Source organism: Ptiloglossa arizonensis, chromosome 1, assembly GCF_051014685.1.
Source record: "Ptiloglossa arizonensis isolate GNS036 chromosome 1, iyPtiAriz1_principal, whole genome shotgun sequence".
Taxonomy (NCBI): Eukaryota; Metazoa; Arthropoda; class Insecta; order Hymenoptera; family Colletidae; genus Ptiloglossa; species Ptiloglossa arizonensis.
This window is the reverse complement of record NC_135048.1, coordinates 25,700,722-25,720,690: the sequence shown is the minus strand read 5'-3', so window position 1 is coordinate 25,720,690 and position 19,969 is coordinate 25,700,722. Positions and strand designations below refer to the sequence as shown.

The 19,969-nt window shown below is 46.4% G+C and overlaps 1 protein-coding gene across 4 annotated transcripts in view; it reads left to right on the top strand.

Moving 5' to 3' along the window:
- Positions 1-19,969, top strand: part of Fz2 (frizzled 2) — a 319,520-nt gene that overhangs the window by 238,869 nt on the left and 60,682 nt on the right. Inside the window, exon 1 of one of the 4 annotated variants that reach the window (XM_076313279.1) lies at positions 3,142-3,689. The exons of the other annotated variants lie outside the window; for them this stretch is intronic. The gene's annotated coding sequence lies outside the window, so the exon portion shown is untranslated. Of the gene's footprint in view, positions 1-3,141; positions 3,690-19,969 lie in introns of those variants that run through there. 4 annotated transcript variants of the gene reach the window in all.

Below are 19,969 nucleotides of genomic sequence, written 5' to 3'. Positions count from 1 at the left end.
AAAGTTAGCGTTGTCAATATCGATAAAGTTGTCTCAACCTTGAATCGAACAGGTATGTACAACGAAAGAGGACAAATTAGCATTGCAAATATAGAAATTATTCCAATTTGGTCTACAATTGATTGTAGTATATACAATTCATTTTTGAAAGTTGCCTCAACCTTGGAACAAGTACAACAAAAGAGAACAAGTTAACGCGATAAATCTCGAAATCGTTCCAATTTAGTCTTCAGTTAATTGTGGTATATACAATTGACTTTTAAAAGTTGTCTCAACCTTCAAACAAGTACAACGAAAGAGTTAACTTTGTACAATATCGATAAAGTTGTCTCAGCCTTGAATCGAACAGGTAGAACGAAAGAGAACGAGTTAACGCGAATATCGACAAAGTTGTCTTAACCTTGAAACAAACGAAAGAGAACAAGTGAACGTTACGGGTATCGCTAACGGTTTACAAGTACATTGAAAAATATCTTACAGGTATATATTCTCGATTGACTCGGAACACGGTTCATTGATCGGACACCCCCAACTTTGGGTGGGTTTCGAACCGCCATTGGTAATGGCGCGTGGAGACTACACCGGACCCTTGCGCGAGCCACGAGCGAGTCATTTCGCTATTAGTTCGTTGGTTCGTTTCGTCGGATAGAGTCGTAAGTGCAAAATTGTTAAATGGAGAGGAAAAGGGTAGTAGCTGTTACGGTGGAAACCGTTACGGCAATAAAACTGGCCGAGATTATGGTCCACCCTGAAACTATTCTAATCCCTCGAGGTGGGGACGACTCTTCGTTTGGTCGTTCTTGACACTTGTCGGCCAGGTATATTAGAAAACTTGTATCTCTCGTATTCCGTTTACGAATACATGTATTCTTCGCGAAATAGATTGCGCAATATCTTCCCCGGTACGGTATGTACAGAGATATGAAACGGTACAATAAGCATGTGTCATATTTATGGAGTATCTTGCGTAGATTTTTGAACAAACACGATAAAGATTTCCCCTCCGCGCTCGGTTCAAAGGTTTATTGCACCGTGCACGGATGAAAAATCCTCGCCAAAGTTCAACGTGCAATTTCCAGAGGGACGGGTAGCATGTTGTTCGAGCGACGGATCACGAATAATAAACCGTACAAAATTCAATTTGGTCCAGACTCGTTCCAATTTGTTGGATTTGACGCGAAATATTTTTTTCACTGCTATTACGATCCTCGATCGACGCGCAAAAGTTTCTCAATCTTGTACTCGACGTTTGAAATTTGAATGTTTGTTCGTTAACGCGAAATATTTATTCACTGCAATTACGATCCTCGATCGACGCGAAAAAATTCCTCCGTCTTGTACTCAACGTTTGAAATTGAATGTTTGTTTGTTCAATAATGCAAAATATTTTTTTCTCTCAATTACGATCCTCGATCGACGCAAAAAAGTTTCTCAATCTTGTACTCGATGTTTGAAATTTTAACGTTTGTTCGTTAACGCGAAATATTTGTTCACTGCAATTACGATCCTCGATCGACGCGAAAAAGTTCCTCAATCTTGTACTCGAGATTTGAAATTTTAATCGTCAAAGAAAAGTAATGTCACGATAACTCGAGATCGGTGAAAACGATTAAAAATCGATCCGAAAATTGTACCATCGTCCGTGAATAATTATCCGCGATTCAAAGTCGCCGAAAAACTCCGAAAAATAAAACCACCGACCCTCGTTTTAAGCACGGTGACGTTCGTGGAACGTATATTCCGAACGCTATGTTACCCGAAACGAAGAAAAAAATATAAAGAAAAAGCGTTCGATTTCACGGAACCTTTAAACGTCGTCTGTAGAAGAAGATCCGAGTACGTGGGCAAAGTTTGGGTTTTTCTCGAAATAAATTCCGTACGAGGCTCGAGACACGAGTCGTCCTTCGGGACTGAATTCTGGTCTGGGATCACGACGCGCTCGTATCTCAAATCGCGATAAAGGGTACACAGGTCCGGCGAACAGCGGGCGCGACGTAACGAGGAAGGGCGATTAGCATTTTATTGGCGTCGCGTCTTGCAATAGCTTTGGGCAGAGAAATAAACGAGGAAGGGACGTTAAACTTCATCGTCCATCGGACACGCCTTGTCGCTGCAGGTGTGCTCCGCTCGGACGTTATTTATTGCACGAGGTCTCGTAGCGTCCTGCAAGGGGGTGTTTCGTTATTTATACGTCGAACGCGAGGCTCATTTTTGCGCGTATCGGTTGCTCGCGTCCGCGTCTCGTCTCGTCGTTCATGGAATTCGTCGCTCGGTTCGTTCGTACGAGTCTGGAGAAAAATCCGAGAACGATTCGGGGTCCTGTGTCGAGAAGTTAGCGCGGTCCCGAAGAATGTGTTTTACACACCACGTGAAACCTTAGATGGGAATTGTTGTACCCGGGGTAACCGGGTACGGTGTCCACCGAGTCGCTAGTAGATACTCGATCTTGATAGGAGGTAGGTCTCGAGGAACCGGTCGTGACTGTACCTACACGAGACATCATTAATGCCACCGGGGAACGAGCGGCCGAACGAAAATCCACGTCCGAGCGGGAAGGGTGACTACTCCCGGGTGCCTTCTCGGGGCCACACGATTTCTCCGTCTGCCAGCAGCCCGGGGAGAAAAAGGAATAAACCGAGCACGGAACGAGGCGAAACCTCTAGGACGATAATTAGCGATCGAGGGTCCCGAGGAAGACTCGGGCCATCTCGTTATCCACGCCACGGCGCCCAGCGTGACGTCACCGCGCGTGTAGAGCCTGCCGCGAGAGGGTAAGGTGGTACAGGTCGCGTGCACACGCGCTCGGAAACAGGTGTGTGCGTGTGGGAGCGCGCGAACGCGGTTCGAGGGAGCCGCGGGAGGAGTGAAAAAGGGCGAGAGGGGGGTAACGTGTACACGTCGGAACTGACTCTCGCGCGGCTACGTAGGGAACGGGAGGATCCTACGGTTGTGTGCCTGCCGGTTGTGTGCGTAACGATGAGCGCGGGACGCTGCGGGGTAGGGAACGAGCCGCGCCGAGGTGTCCCGAAGTCATCCGAGCGGGTTCCCCCACCGGCGGCCGCGGACTCGATCGGATCTCTGCTTTCGTGTTTCCTCGGTTGCATTCACGTCAGTGCGTTCTCGGTCGGCGTTAGGGGTGGTTCGTGACTCGGCGTCGCTGCTCGCACGTGCATCGATACCGTCGTGCTCGCTCGTCGTGTCTGCGTCGGGACGCGTCGCCAGCGGGAGCGTGCGCACGAAGGAAAATATTTGGAGAAACGTGTCCGGTGTGTCTGTGCGCGTACGGAACGCGTAGGGGAAAACGCGTTGTGTGATCCGCTGCCGTGTGCAAGCATTCGACTCCGTCCGTGACTCACGTTGCCGTGCATACGTTTACGGAGCTGATTTAGTGGCGGGCATCGAGTGTGTATACACGATTCGACCGACCGACCGACCGAGTAGAGCTGTCCGTCGACCGACCAGAAGGGAAAAAAAGAGACTCCGGAAGCGAGCAGTCGCCCGTGCCCCCGTCTCCTCCCCCCCGTTACTTCTCGGCCGCGGTGTCCGCGCGTCTCCGCATCGGCGCTGATTTGTTATTTTGTTTTCAACGAGCAGCCGATAATGGATTAATTTTCGCCGGGGAGTTTACCCCGGCGGCTTCGCCCGGATCGGAGCAACAGCAACGCGGCAGCACTCTGCGATAAATCAAGGTGAGATCCGGCTTTGTTTTCGAGAAGGGTGTTCCGATAGCCGGCCTACCATTGACCAGCCTCCTCGCCGAACCGTTCCACGTTCTCCTTTCCTCCGTCTCGCTCTGCACGCCGCCGGAGCGCCCGCGATTATCTCCGTCCCTCCACGAACGCTGCAAACGAGCATCCACGAGCATGCAGCATATATTTTGCGGCCTCTCGCTTCCTTCCCTTTCCCTCCTTTGCTCCTTCTCCCTTGTCTCCTCTCTCGACTCGCTGGACTCCGTGCATAGGGACGAACGAGAAACACATGCACGCGAACTCGAGCCACCCCGCACGCTCTCTTTCGTTCGGTCTTTCTGCATTCTGAATGCCGAACGACAGACCTTGCTTCCAATTCCCCTTCTATTTTACCGATGCCTACCGAATATCTCCTACTGCTCCTCCTCCTCCTCTTTCTCCTCCTCTTCTTCTTCTTCTTCTTCCTCTTTCTCGTTCCCGCGGTACCCCGCGTCGTACTTCTTCCCGCCGACGACTCGCGCGCGAGTCTCTTTCGTTTGTCCCTCCGCGAAATCATACATGCAAACGCGATCGATGGTTTAGGAATACGGTCCCGCTCGGTAAACAGGCCGCGCCGCGCGTTTGTTTTTTTTCCTTTTTCGGAACACTCGCCGATCGGGACGACCAGGACGGCTGTACGAGCAACTGCGGGAGCGGCGCTCGATGCTAAACAGTATTGTTTCGCATCGAGTAGTTCGGAGCGCGTACGAAAAGGAATGCTCGTTCGAGCATTTTCGCGAAATGCATCGATATGAATCGATTACCGGCCGATAGACCAAGACCGTGCTGAAGTCTCGATTGTGTGAAAATCAGTTTCCCGAAAGACCGAATATCGGAGGCGTGCAAGAGAACTCGGGTAAGCGACGCATTTCCCTCGAAATAGGTTATACACTTACGCCGTACGAATGTTCGTAGCGCTATCGTCTCTCGCGAGTATTGAGTATCGAAATTGCGGTAAAGCGTGGATTAACCGAGGAAAAGGGTGGGTGTGTATCGATCCGCGTGTATTTAATCTTCCGCGTTATTATCTCGATCGTCGCTGGAATTTCTCACTCGCGACGAATGCGGTACTAGACGCGATCGAGTTCCGTAGGTTTCTCACGTTCCCGAGAGAAAACAAAAACGGTTCGAGTACGACGTTCGCGAAATCGAACATTCGGTGTGCGAATCGCACTCCTCCCGTATTGTACGTATCGAGCGCGTGTGTTACTCCGTAATGTTCATTTGTAACGATATCGTGAGAAGGGGGAGGGGCAGATCGGTCGAGTCGCGGTATTAATAAACCGGGGCATCCGATAACCGAGCCTCAATTAGCGCGGTGAAACAAGGAGAAAAAGAAAGAATCTTTTGTCGACGCCTCTGACGCTTTCACGTCAGATTTTTCAGTCTAACGACTTTCCCCATTTTTCTCGGTCACCGTTTACACGGGCCGTTTCACGGCTGACGATATAAAAATAACGAGCGAGGGGAGGGGGGCACAGATCGCGTGGAACAAAGTTGCAACACGAAAGCAGGTCCGACGAGAGGCTCCGGTTCGCTCGCTCTCGTGTCGTTAATCCTCGACAATCGGGCTCTGGCCAACGAGACTTGTCAACTTTGTTTGCCGATGACATCTGCGCGCTCTCGTAATTGCGTACCTGCTATTCATACGCGATGAGCCCCGTTTCGAATAAGGACTTCGATCAAGGACGCGCCCGCGTCTATACGCGACCGACGAGACCGAGCACGTTCATGCAAATAAAATCGAGCAGACGTTGTATCGCAATCGCGACGACGAGAATCGTGGCTCCTTGTTCCCGTGAAGCCTCGGGCGGTGACAGAAGATTGATACAGTATTTATCGATCGTTTTACGATCGCATACGCGGCGTAGCGAACGAACAAATTATAGCGAAAATTTAATAACAATTTCTAACCCCTTAGACTAGGACGTATTTTTACATTATAAATTGTATCGTTCTTTTAAACCTGTCTCGCGTAATGTACGGTATTACGCGCGCAACGTGAACGTTCGTTAGACGCGAAAGATAAGATACAGGAAAACGAAGCGTACAAGGTGCGAGCGTTGTTCCTAACCTCCAATAGAGGTTAGGGTTTAACAACGGTAATTTTAGCCGCACCTCGCCTCTTACGCGCTCGTACGCCGCTCTCGTTTTATTTATTTACATTCGCGTAACAATCACGATACGCGTATCTGGACAATTTAGAAATACGGATCGCGTATCGTCGAGCGACGATAAAAATACACCGTGTCTGTTCGATACGACGACGACGGAGTAATCTTATACATGGATTCAGAAGCGGCGTTCTGAAAATTCGCAATCTGTATTCTACGTCGCAGCATTGAGAAAAGAACTTTTGAATAAACATGAGATACGAATCTTTATGTACGCTCGCGCGAGTTCGCGTTGCGGTCTGGACGCTTGGTAAAAATGCCGATTGAAATAGATACGTTCGCGTTGTACGAAGGATCTCGCGGCGATTAATTGAACGTTAGAATTTCTGCGTTGGTACACGCTCCGCGCCGGATTATCGCGTACAACTACGCACGCGTCGATACGCCGTATTATCGACCGTGTTCTACGCACGTATTATTACGTGTACGCGTATTATCGACAGGTTGATTTCTAACAGTATCGCGCGCATTGTTCGCGCATTCCTGGAGTTCTTGCGGAGTTCGCGGAGCGGAATACGTTACCGGATTTAACTAACCCCTGCGAATAGAGAAATTCGTCGTACACCGAGGTCAGGGTACCGTGAGGCAGGTAAGGGGGAGGGGGGCGGAAAGAACTGTCGCGGAAGGAATGCGGCGGGTCCGACTGGTCAAAATCTTTCCTCTTTTGTCGTGCACACGAAGAACCCTATCTATTGTCCGGCTTCGAATTTAGAGGCTCGCTCGGTATAGGAATCTCGACGATCGAGCAACGTTTCTTTACCCCAGTGGTATCCCTCGGGACTCTATCTTTCGACTCTCCGAACGGTAGCCTATCGCTACAAACGCGCAAAGTTTACTCTCTATCTCGTTCACAGAAGTTTGACGTGGTTTGACGTGGTTCGACGGACTGACGCGTTTATCGCGCACCTTCTCCCCCGGTGTCCCTGGCGTTCGAATACCGGTTGTAAATTTCTTTTCACGCATTATCGCGCGATATTGGGCGACCAGTGTAAATTCTCGAGACGTTTCGATATTCCCAGAGTTCACCCTCGCGTACCGGGAAAGTGGCCTCTGAGTCGGCGGGGCCCCTATCGTCGGCCATAGAATTTTCCCAAACACACCACCGTCTCCACGAGAATTTCTCGACATTCAACCGTGCGCAACCCAACAACCGGGCTATCTACTATTTATTATTCGAAAGGTACGTCCCGACCACTCCCGTTGCATATCCTAATCTGGCGCTATCTCCGGCTAGGCGCGTTGCTCGTAACCCATACTTCACCGAGTCTCCCCGTAAACAATCTTAATCCGTGCGTTATCTACGATATTTGTTATTCGAGAGACGACTGCCATTTATTATTCGAAAGACACACGGCTATTTATTATACGAAATCCATGTTTCTCAGCCGTGCGAGCGCGCGGGAGCGGGAGCAGGAGCTCGCGCGAAACACTCCGGTCGGCGATCCATCATTCGCGCTATTTATTACACGGAGGGGGGACACATTTAACCGCGTCTTTAACGCGAAGAATGAGGTAGTCGCGCCGAACGTATTCATCGCGACGTGTCCCTGTCTCTACCCTTTCCCGAAAGCGTGCAAAAGGATCGCTAGGAGCGTTTCGCAGGCTCGACATCACCCACCTGGGCGACGATATATCACGCGAAACGAGCCCGGTGGATCGACTTCTTATTGCCTTGGCAACGGAGACCGTGGGCTCTCGAGCAACATGACTAATTATTGCTGTCCCGCTTCGGTGCCGTCTAGTTTACCTTTGCCGCGAACCAGTGCGCGCGCGCGCCTGCGCCTGCGCATGCGCATGCGCTTTCCCGGCCCCCTGTAATTTCTCACGCAAACAACCCGCGTCGCGAGCGGTGGTCCGGTTTCGCGCGATTCTCGCTCCTTTTTCGCGATCCGTCGACCAGATCGGGATCTACGTCGTATCCTGAATACGAGCATCGATGGTTACGACAGACGTCGAACCAACGACAGGGAAGAAAACTGCTAACCGATACGAGAGACGACCAACACTCTCGCGAACTTGTTCGTACGTTGCACGAGGGAACGATAATTAAGGCCGTTCTCCCACCTACGCGACCCGATCGAAAAAATACCAAAGTCGATTAATAGTCGCTCGCGGATCGAACATTTAGGCCGTTCTCCCACCTGGTCGAACCCACATTTGTAGATGAAAAAATTGGTAACGTGGGAATACGTGTCTCGTTTGCTTCTTACGGTCGATCGGTAATTTTGTGCAATAGTAAGATCTAGTATTTGATAATTACTCGCGCGTTGCATAGTTGGTACTTCGATTGGGTAAAGGTGACTATAATTATACGTCGTTGAAAGGAGGCTGCAGTTGATCGTAAATTTACATTGTATTGGTTTATAGTTCTTTGTGCGACTAGCTGCTTGCCTTCACCCGTACTCCCGGCTAACTTCGAAGCGAAGCGGTTCAACCAATCTCTCGTACGAACACCTAAACGAGATTAGAAGAATTATCAATCGATTTATTTTTGGACGTTAAACATTGAAGCAGTTGTCTACTTTACTAATGTTTTCCATCGTTCTCCAAGGTGACAATTTTCTAATAGGATAACGGCTTGTGTGTTTCACTTGTAAACGACCATCGAGTCATAATCGCGTGAAGTGCATCGTAGTATCCGCACTCTAATTGGATCATGACTTAACGTTCGATGCGACTACTCGCGTAACAATATTTTCAATCGAGCTCCGAAGTGACAATTTTCAAGTAGGATAACGGCTTAAGTATTCTCCGTGCAAATTGACTCGCAATTGTTTCTCTCTCATCGCAGTACCTACGTTCAAGTGGAACAACAAGCTTAATGTTTGTCGCGGTCTACTCATATACTCAAATTTTCAATCTCACGATGATAATTTCCAAGCAGGATAACGGCTTAAAAAATATTCTCCATATAAATTGACTCGCAATTGTTTCTCTCCCATCGTACTACTCGCGTTCAAGTGGAACAGTGGCTTAACAGTTTACGTGTCTACTCACATACTAAAATTTTCAATTTCACAATAATTTTCAATTAGAACAACGGCATAAGTATTCTCCATATAAATCGCCTCGCAATTATTTCTCTCCCATTTCAGTACCTACGTTCAAGTGGAACAATGGCTTAACACTCTACATGTCTACTCATGTACTAAAATTTTCAATCTCACAATGATAATTTCCAAGTGGAATAACGGCTTAAGTATTCTACGTGACTATGACTCGCAATTGTTTCACACATACTAGTATTTTCAATCGTGCTTCAAAGTGACAATTTTCAAGTAGGATAACGGCTTAAGTATTCTCCATATAAATTGACTTACAATTGTTTTTCTCCCATCGTAGCACTCGCGTTCAAGTGAAACAATGGCTTAACACTCTACGTGTTTACTCACGTTCTACAATTTTCAATCTCACAATGATAATTTCCAAGTAGAACAACGACTTAAGTATTCTCCATATAAACTAATATTTTCAATCGTGCTTCAAAGTGACAATTTCCAAGTAGAACCACGACTTAAGTATTTTCCATATAAATTGACTCGCAATTATTTCTCTCCCATGGCAATACCTTCGTTCAAGTGGAACAATGGCTTAACACTCTACGTGTCTACTCACGTACTAAAATTTTCAATCTCACAATGACAATTTCCAAGTAGAACAACGGCTTAAGTATTCTACGTGACCATAACCCGCAATAGTTTCTCTCATACTAATATTTTCAATCGTGCTACAAAGTGACAATTTCCAAGTAGAAAAACGGCTTAAGTATTCTCCGTATAAATGGTCTCGCAATTGTTTCTCTCCCATTTCAATAGTCGAGGCGCAACAACGGCTTGAGGTTCGAGCCTTGGCTCGACTCTGCCGCGATCTTTTCAATAGCCGTCACCCGGGTGGAAGAATGGCCTAACAAAGCGAAGCGAGCACGGTCGGGTCTCTCGCGCGATGCACGCTCACGACCTTTTCCTTGACCGCGCGTCGCTTAGGTGGAAGCACGGCCTAAGAGACGTACGAACGAACGGACGTACGGACGTACGGACGGACGGGTCTTCTTCGCGCGTTCCTAGTCGTAATCTGAAGCTGGTACGCGTTCTTATCGCACGCTGACGGTCGAGTATCTGATAGAGGCGGACGGATTCCGTGGAAAACGCGCCGATTTATCGTCCCGCGTTTCCGTTCGAACGACACGCCGGAATAAATATCGCCGGCGGTGGCGGGCCGACGGCCGACTAGCGGGCGAAGAAAAAATATACGGCCGCAAATATCGCCGTCGCGCGGCCTGGTGCAAATTTAACGAGAGCGCCGGGACGCAGGCAGGAAGGAAGCCGCACGATAGTCGTAAAAAGGCCGAGAGATAAACGACGCTCAAGTTTTCTTTTTTTTTTTTTTTCGACTTTTTTCTTCTTCTCTTTTTCTCATTTCTCTTTTCTCTTTTCTCTTTTTTTCTCTTCTTTTTTTTTCGGCGGTTAGATTAGATCGGGCGACACCGCGCCGAGCGAAGTCCAACCATGGCGGCCAGGCGTGCGTTTCGTTCTTTCATTCATAGCGCTTGCGTCGCGATCGTTTGAATTAATTTCAAACGAGGGGTGCCCTCCTTCGTGGTGTCGGAATAATTGATTTTTTTCGGATAAGTGGCCGAGATTAGACTCAACGGTGGAAACGATTCTGTTCCGGTTGACATTACGTTTAGCTGCTCGAGATATAGTCGTGCTTCTTGCAACCTGGTATACGTTCACGTGGCTTAACCACTTAAGGGTACGCGTGCGTTAGTTTACGGCTTAGTTCCAGTGTAGAAGAAACGTAATTGGGAATAAATATTATATAGACGAACGGGTAGATATTTTTTCTTTTTCTTTGTTTTTTTCAATCGAAGATACCGATTATCGCAATCTCTCGAACGTAATTGCTACGAGTGAATCGGATGACGCGCTCGCTGGAAGAAGTCATCGGAGCGGTGAAACGTATAGGAGCTTATCGCGATATGGGTCAATATCGGTGTGTATTTTTAATTTCAAAGAAAGTAATCTGTCCCCGCGTGGACGTCGAGAAAAACGAGGGAGGAAAACTTGCGGAGAATTCTAATGGCAAACACGTGTCGTACCGTGGAACGAAGCCGAAGAAAATCTTGCGGAAAGTCTGGAACGAAGGAGCTGGATAAATTCGAAGAGTCTTCGTTAGCTGAACGGGGGGTACCGACTTGGTTAATGCGAGAAGTTGCGAATCTTGGAAGCGTGTTACCTCCGAGCTGAGAAAGAGGATATTTCGCGCGTTGCGATTCAATGATTAATCGTCCGTTGAAATTACTCTATCGTCGGTTAAAAGATATTGTATACGAACGTTTGCCCGCGTGTTTGTGCGGCTTATCAAGTTTAATAAGATCCCTGAGATTGAGCGTGGAGAAACGATTGGGTGGGGATGAGGTCAGACCTTACAGCCAACGATTGTCGTCCGATAGCGTTGAAAATGATGACAAAGGCTGATGACGAATTCTTGGATATCGTTCGACTGGTTGTAATATTTATAAACGTTGTCCAAAGCTGAATAGAAATTTACTCCCCAGGTTTACAATTTATTTTTCCACATTGAACTTCCTCCTCGTTCGTATATATTCTCGGGGGATATCTTATACGCAATGAACAAATGACGTGGGAGTTGTAACTTTTCTCGAATCTGGTAAATATTACCAGACCGGTGAAACCTCGTTACATTTGCCGGCTTTGAAAGAATCTGGAACATCAAACTCCCCCGGTCATCTTGAAAATCTCTTACGATCGAAACTGGCTCGCGATGTCTCGAACCTCTCGAGGAAATCTTCGACCGTGTCGGTTGTTATCGTTTCATTTTCATACGCGGAAATGAAAACGAAATCGTTGCCGCGTTTGAACACTTTGAACGCGTGAGTTTTCCTTGTTTAAGTAGACACTCGAGATTTCTACAAATAGTAACGTAGAAAGTAAAAATACTCGTCGACGTATCGATGTAATTGTTATTTTGTCACGTCGTTGAGTAAGATCGTTTAAAAGTTTACAAATATTTCATTTCTTGTAAACTAGTGACCATTGTAACATTCAACGTGTTTGCACTCGATCGTTCTTCTCTTCAAACTGACAACTTTTAATCCACAAAACAGATGAAACTTTTCGATAAAATATTGCACCGTAACGATACAAATTGCGTAATTTACCATTCGTGTCTAACAGCACAATGCTCGACACTGAAATCGACGCAAAGAAAAAACATTCACCCACGCTCTACATACCTATGTTAAATGTTGATCAACATTTTCAGTGTTCTCGTTTCGTCGAGTCTCGGTACCATTCGCGCAATCGTTTCAGAATTTCGCCGAGTTTCTATCACACTAGTCTCGCGACACTTGGAATCCACGATCGCTAATAATATACGAGCGCCAGTGTCTCTCGAGAAACCTTATCGATCCCGGCGCTAGAAAGCGGCTGGCTCACGGTGGATGGAACGCGCGCGAACGATTTCGTCGCGTCACCTGTTACTTTGATCGAACTTTCTAGTTTTTGTTGCTCGTTTCTCTGTTTCCCGGTTTTTCTCCTCTCTCTCTTCCCGTGTTTTTTTTCTTTCTCTCTTTCTTTCTTTTTCTCTGCCCCCTCCGGTGCCCCGTCTCCCGTCGATTTTTTCCCCTACCTTGTCACGCTGTTCACCTTGTCCGTTTTTACCGGCTCGTCCCGATCGAAACCAGCGTCGTGTCCCCGTTGATCCCGGGCACGCGGCGCACGAATAGACGGGCCCCCGAGTCATTATCGACGTCGTTTCGCGCGTCGTCCCACTTGGGCCGGGCAAAAAAGCGCGTTCCACGCTTTAGTATCCGGTAAACCTACATCTGGAGGTGCCTCCCATTATGCGAACGGGTTCCCCGAGAATCCATGGCCTTTTTTGGTCCACCCTCGGCGACTCCCCGGCCCGTGAAACCCCCATGAAAGGCGAAGGTGAACGGTCGGGTCTCCGGGAGTCGGCGTGAAAAGACCGCTTAATGAAAGAAAAGAAAATGTTTGGAAAGGGCGAAAACGGAAACGGGAACGCCGCGTTCGAGGCCGTGACATGCTTTCAACTTACGGACAATGGTCGCATCGATGCCTACGGCCACTATGATTCTCTTCAATATTATCTATTATACGTGTAAATATATACATATATATATACATAACCATATACAACCATTCGTATATATAAATGAGTGAGTGAGAGTGAGAGTGAGTGAGAGAGAGTGTGTCGAAGAATTATATATAGATATAATATATATAGTTAGATCGACAATATATATAGATATAATATATATAGTTAGGTCGACAATATATATAGATATAATATATATAGATAGATCGACAATATATATAGATATAATATATATAGTTAGATCGACAATATATATAGATATAATATATGTAGTTAGATCGACAATATATATAGATCGAAGAATATATATATATAGATTCGAAGAAAGATTGAGTGCAAACACGTTGAATGTCACGATGGTCACGAGTTTACAAGAAATGAAATATTTGTAAACTTTTAAACGATCCTACTTAGCGATATGACAATATATATATATATATATATATATATATATATATATATATATATATATATATTCTCTACGGTGCGCAAACTAACGTAGTACACGACCATTCGTATATATAAATAAGTTATGGGAGTGTAAATAGTTTGTGACTATTTGGAAAGTTCAGACAATTAGAATTTTACTGGAATAATAGACGACGAATGAAAACTCCACGCGACTATTTATTTGTATTTTAGTCGATTGCCAATTATTTGGAATTTTATTCGAATAATAGACAAGGATTGAAAACTTTGTTGTTATATTCGTATATTTCATTTTTGGAATAATACTGGAATAACAGACGACGAATGGAAACTCTACGCGACTATTTATTTGTACTTTAGTCGATTGCCAATTATTTGGAATTTTATTCGAATAATAGACAAGGATTGAAAACTTTGTTATATTCGTATATTTCATTTTTGGAATAATACTGGAATAATAGACGACGAATGGAAACTCTACGCGACTATTTATTTGTACTTTAGTCGATTGCCAATTATTTGGAATTTTATTCGAATAATAGACAAGGATTGAAAACTTTGTTATATTCGTATATTTCATTTTTGGAATAATACTGGAATAATAGACGACGAATGGAAACTCTACGCGACTATTTATTTGTACTTTAGTCGATTGCCAATTATTTGGAATTTTATTCGAATAATAGACAAGGATTGAAAACTTTGTTATAGTCATATATTTCATTTTTATATATATATATATATATATATATATATATATATATATATAATGTGTACACATATATATTGTGTACTACGTTAGTTTGCGCACCGTAGAGAATAGAACGAGAAAGAAAGGTAGAACGTAAACGAACAAACGGGCCCAGCTCGTCCCGCGTTATTATCATTCGAATCGCTGGATCGTCTCCATTCAACCGCGACTTCGCTTGGTATCGATCGGGGGTGGGGATGCTGGTGCTTACAAATTTATTCAAGTTGGACGAGCGGTGGTGGAGGGGGAGGTTTAATTGACGACAATTCGACGAAACACTTTTTATAATCCGGTCGTTTCGCTCCGGAAACGGTTCTTCCTCCCTTGTGTCGAAGCTACCCTTCGCTAGCGGCCGGATCATCGTCCCGTTGCATCGGGTCCTCGACGATTTAAAATACCCGCGTGTCTCGTTGTGTACGAATTACGCTTTCCACGTCGCGGACGGTTTACTTCGTTGGAATAAATTCACGGATTCGCGTGAAATTAGTCCCGTGGACCTTAGAAGTCTCGGAGTGTCCTTGAACGGAAGAATAATCAAGGAGGGGAATGTGAATAATTTAACGATTATTTATACTTAACGTATCGATCGCCACTTACGTGCACTGGTGTGTTTTTCTATTTTTAGATCGTCCGTGATTTGTTTTTTTTTTTTTTTCTTTTTTCGTTCGAAATCGGGTCGTTTGTTTTCGAACGCTCGATTTAGATTTCAATGCTATTGAATTGTACATTATGGTATTCGAAAGGTCGACTTCGTTGCTGCGTACCTAATACAGTGGAAACTGTGGATTATTGCGGGAAAACGGGGATGAAAATTCGCGCAACGATCGAGGTAACCAATCCAATGAGAAGGAGGCTCACTTGTAGGGAATATAGCCACTATACGTATATGGTCACTATTACCAGTTGCTTCCCCCTCCAGCTGCCCTCGTTAGCAATATGGTCATCCCCTTCCACTCGTCGATGTAATGCAACAAACGAGGCTCTTGTACAGTAATCGGGGCTCGACCGCGTGCGCGTGTTCTATTTTATTAAATTCGAAACGTGAGCGCCAGAAGTGGGTGAAATTCGAATAACGAGATAAAAGCCGAACGACCCTTGACGCGTTATTTATTTACAAACGATTGGAGAAAAGCTCACACGAGTAATTGTCGATCGATTGTACCTTGCAAATAAATAGTTGTACGAAGTTTCCGATCGAATGGAATTCCAAGTAATTGCCAATCGACTGAAGTAAAAATAAATAGTTGCGCAGAGTTTTCACTTGTCGTTTATTATTCCAGTAAAATTCTAATTGTCTGAATTTTTCAAATAGTCACAAAGTTTTCAATCGTCGTCTACTATTCGAATAAAATTCCAAGTAATTGGCAATCGACTAAATTGCGAATAAATAGTTGCACAAAGTTTTTTCCTCGTCACTTGTTATTCGAATAAAATTTCGAGTAAAATCTACTCTATAAATACTCGTCAAAAATATTTCGGTCAATCAACGTTGCAAACAAATAATCACACAGAGTTTTTCTAATCATCTGTTACTCGAATAAAATTTCGAGTAAAATTCTACTGTATAAATACTCGTCAAAAATATTTCGGTCAATCAACGTTGCAAATAAATCGTCGCACAGAATTTTCCTCATTATTTATTACTCGTATAAAATTTCGAGTAAAATTCTACTGTATAAATACTCGTCAAAAATATTTCGGTCAATCGACCGAACGTTGCAAACAAACAGTCGCGCAGAATTTCCCCGAGTAAAATTCTACTCCATCTCGGGTACACAGTGGCCGGTTAATATTTACCGGAAAAATATCGACCACCGGTGCACTCAAACTCGGTTCGAGGAGCGTGAAAAGGCCGAACGGTGGACGCTAAACATCCCGCGGTTCGAAGGTTCGTTCGGTAGCGCCGCGACACTTAACCGCGGTCGATGCACGAAACGCCGCCGCGGTAAAGATATTCGAGCGCGCGTGATACACGAACGGTACGAGTAGCGACGCGACACGGGGTTCAAAACCGGGACAAGTGCGACGAAACGAAAGTAAAATTGTCTCGGCCGTTGACGACGATACGACGACGATGCCTCTCGGCGGGCAGTTTCGAAGCGCCGAGTCGCTTGTTCGCGCACGATGCTTATTTATTGCGTTAATTACAACGCGCTGTTTTCCCTTGGTATAACGCCCCGTCGCGGTGCCGCGTTATTGTGAGCACAGTGACGCGAGTAGGGTGGGGTCTGCGCGCAGGACAAAGGGGGGCAGGCGCACTACTGGCGGAAGAGATCGGAGTAGGGGGGTGGGGGTGGGGGGGAGAGAGAGGTTGTGTGTTGTTGCGTATCGCCACGAGGGGGTTGCACCGGAGACTCGATGCGGTGTTGCTCGTCTAGCGTGCGCGGCGCGCGAACTTTTGCTTCTCCCACGTCGTCGAAGCATAGTGGTTAAATGAATTATTTTTTAACGAGGCGGGCATTATACCTGCTACGGCGTTGTTCCTCGCCGTTGTTTCGCGGAAAAACTTGGCGAACGCGTCTCGCAGTACGGGACTTTTTCTCCGCCTCCTTCCTCCCCTGGCCTCGCCGCTGCGGGCTCTGAGCGCTTTTCATGTCGCGTCAACTTCGCCGAGTCGCGCCGCGACCAACCAACCAACCAACCAACCAACCAACCAACCCCCCCTGGTCCCTTTTTCCCTTTCTGCCGCGCGCAGAGTCGTTTGCCGGGGCGCGCGCACACACAGGGAAGCGAGAAGAAGCGTACGCGACACCCGTCCCTTTGACTCTTCTCTCCGGTGGGCAGGTGAAACCGTAATCGACGCACGCGAGGCACAACCGCGCTCTGTTCTCCTCTCTCTCTCTCTCTCTCTCTCTCTCTCTCTCTCTCTCTCTCTCTCTCTCTCTCTCTCTCTCTCTCTCTTTCTCTCTGTGTGTGTACACGTGCCTATGTGTACGCGTCCACGTTGAAGTCAGTCTACGCGTGTACACGCGCGCCCGTGTACGCGATAGAAGCCTCCAGACGGCGGTGGATTAACCTTTCCCCGCTCGAAGACGCGGCGTACCGTCTCGCTTAATGAAATCACGCGTTAAACGCCGAACGGAACGCGCTGGAATTAAGTGTACGCTAAGTGTATGCTAAGTATATATTGTTCCGGGCAGGTGACAGCCACCGCGTGGCCATTCATTAAGCTACGAGAATTAAATTGGTACACGGGAATTACGTGAATATAGTAATTTCGCCGCGGTGGAATTACGATAATCTATTAAGCCGGTAACAGCTGGCGGGAAGGAACGCCAGTCACCGTTCGCTCTCCGCCGTGCTGGATGGATGCTACAAGGTGTACCGGTAATTTTGGTACACTCCACGGTAACGTTGGGAAGTGCCTCGTTAAGATCGGCTGGAATAAGATCCGTTTAATTAAAGAGGTGGGTTCACTCGAGACACTCGTAAGTCGCTGGTTGCCCGAAACTTTAGATCGGGAGAGATTTTTCGCGGGTCTCGCGCGGCAGATGCAACGAATTTACCTAATGTAAAAAAATTTTGCGCGTCGTTGTAAAAGAAACGAGACGACGGATAAATATACGCTCGCGCGGAACCGTGTACTTGCGCCTTAAGAATATATATTTATACATCGGACGGGTTGTTTTTTTTTTTTTTTTCTTTTTTTCATTTTCGTTTCCCTTGCAGGAGAATAATGGGTTCTTTGTAGTCATCCTGTGAGTAATGGCTTCTATGATTTATCGTAGTTTGCTCTGTATTTTAGCTACTCTTTGGAAATATATTATAAACAAAAAAAAAAAACGCAATTGTGTAACGAAGATGGTGGAATAAAATCTTTTTTCAGTTAGACTTCCTTAATTTCTTCTATTTGTACATTTTCTGTGTTTAGAATCAAAGTGGGAAAAGTGACACAAAAAGAACGATCAATATATATATTCTCCTTGAATAAAATTTAAAATAAAAAATCGTCAAAGAAAATGGTTCCTTCGTGAACGATTAATATTTTTCCCACATTTACATATATTTTTCTCGAGCACGATGTAAAAAAAATCATGCGAATTGTCCATTTCGTGGACAATATTTGCACCCAATGTATCGCAGAGGAATGCCAGGCATTCGAGCAGGCTGTGACACAATACGTTCCTTTTATAATGAAAATGTGAAATATATTTAAAAATGGTACTCTTCGCTGTACGCGGCGCGACTCTGACCACGATCCAATCTTCTCTCGACAAAGCTCTTTCTATGATCGCCTCGTACGTCTCCTGTCTAAAACGCATTCCAAGACTCTATTCACACTTTCGAAACCGATATCGCACTGCAAGCTATAAACATCCTCTCCGTATCGCTCTATCCCAAACACATGTCGATATTTATCTCATACCTGCAATACTAGTACACGTTTTCGTCCTGTACAATTTTCTACGATAGAAAAATCACAACAGTCGCAGAGAAATTTTTACATTGCTCAATAATATCGTTAGTACAACTTTAGAAACTTATATAGTCACTACAAAACGATAGAACTTCTGTTCGAAATATTTGCACGAACCGAATCAAAATACGGGTCAGTTTCGACCCAAACGTTACCTTCCCTCGCCATCGGCCGAACAGCTGGTATCGCAATGGTTAATAATTCGTTCCACGTTCGTTTGCATTTCTTTCTTTTTTTTTTTTTGTCTAGAGCAGAAGGCTTCTCGATGAAAAAAATACAGAAGGCAACCATTTTGGTACCAAAGAGCAATTAACCGGGCATTATTCCTCATAACGCGATACGCTCTACCCGGAGTTGTTTACAACCGCGCGGATTTTCGGCGCGAGACAAGAGCGAATTAAGCGCGCATTACTCTTCGTGAGCGCGAAATATATCCACCCCGCGAGTTGTTTACTACTGGGGAACGTGGCCCGTGGAACGATCGCCGGAGGAGGAGTGTTAGGATTGTTGCTCCTCCGTAACCGAGCGAGGCCGATACTCGTTTACGAGAAAATTTTTCGCCCGGTTTCGCGCGACACTCGCCTCGATTAACCACCCACGTGCGCGTTTCCTACGCGCGAGGCCCACTTTTCATCCCGAGGTTACACAATTCCGCATAATTCGTTCGCTCGCTCAGTCGGTCGGTCGCTCGCTTATTCGCGCTAACGTCAACGCGATTCGTTGCTCGTGGCAACGTTCCACGTCCGTGTGGGCCGCCGCGATTCGCGGAATACCGCTCGCGGACCACGTATCTGCATAACGGGTGTGCGCCGCAAAAGGGTCGAAAAAAATAGGCAGCAGGCTGCGGCCGTGGTCGTCGTCGTCTTCTCTCTGCAGAGCCATGCGAGTTAACACCAGTTGCGAGACGACTCCCCCCACCCTACTCTCCCGTGTCTCTCCCCCACCCCTCTCTCTCTCCGGTGGGTTGCTCGCCGGCCGTTTGCTCGCTCGTCTCGCCTCTACTCTTCGTGTTCCTTCGCTTCCTCTCGTTTCGTTCTTCCCTCGGTTCGACTCTTGGCCAGCCCTGCCTGGAATCTGCATCGAAACGCGGATAGAGGAGAAAGAGAAAGAAGAGCGACCGTGAGTGAGTAAGAGAGAGAGGAGAAAGAGTGAGGGAGGGAGACGGAGGGCTAGGTCCCCTTCGAAAGGTCAGGAGAGCTCCGTGAATCCTGGCGAGATCGGCGATCGTAACTCTTCGAAGGAGGAGGAATCCGTGGTTCGGCTCGGTTCCCCGAACGATAGATAAATAAAGGAGATACCGACCGAAGGGAAAGAATTGTTCCTTTGTTGT